The sequence below is a fragment of the Humulus lupulus genome, chromosome 1, assembly GCF_963169125.1.
Source record: "Humulus lupulus chromosome 1, drHumLupu1.1, whole genome shotgun sequence".
In the NCBI taxonomy this organism is placed as follows: Eukaryota; Viridiplantae; Streptophyta; class Magnoliopsida; order Rosales; family Cannabaceae; genus Humulus; species Humulus lupulus.
In genome coordinates this window covers 61,700,889-61,701,733 of record NC_084793.1, presented here as the reverse complement: position 1 = coordinate 61,701,733, position 845 = coordinate 61,700,889, and positions in this window count along the sequence as shown.

The window sequence follows — 845 nt, the reverse complement described above, 5'->3', positions numbered from 1 at the left end:
CAATATATAACACATTTGTCACATTATTTAACCTAAACATTATATTAAAAATAATATAACATTCCTCCACTAGAATAAATAGTTCACTATTGTAACACTTATTTAATCAATCAATATTATATTTAAAATATAACATTTTCCCCCACTTGATTAAATAATAACTCTCTCATATAGAAGTCATTGCATTGGTGCATAAAGTAAAGTGTTCTTCAACTTGAACTTTACTATAGTGTAATTATCACAAGGTTTGTTGAAAATTTGGTTGCACTAGACATTGAAGCAATTTTTCATTATAACAAACTGGTGATAAGACACACACATTTGCAATGTTCACTTTGTCTCACTTTGCACCGTTAATGGTCATGTGCACTTTCCATTCATTGACGTTCTTGAGAATACTCCTAATTCTCATGAGAGGCGACACCACCCCTAGGTCCATATAGGTTGAGCTCTTACAGTATTTTGTTACCATAAGATATTTGTCTTCTCAAGATTGAGTTTTATTAAAAAAAACCTCTTGCTTTTAACTCCCAAATTGGTAACTCACAAGTACTCATATCTCATATGGGACTATTTTGAGTACAAATAATGTTCACTTGATTGACTTGTTATTACCTATTGAACCTAATACTAGTTAAGTAATTAGTATTAGGATAGGTTACCATCAATCGTGAATCTCTTTAGGGAGTTTAAGTCCCATCCCTCAAGATGAGGTAGCCACTAAATCTCTCATTAGTGGCTTAGTGAAAGGATACACCACGTTTTCACTTGTTCTCACATAGTACATGGAGATGACTACTCTTTCAATCAATTCTCTTACATATCCATATCTTAGACTAATGTGT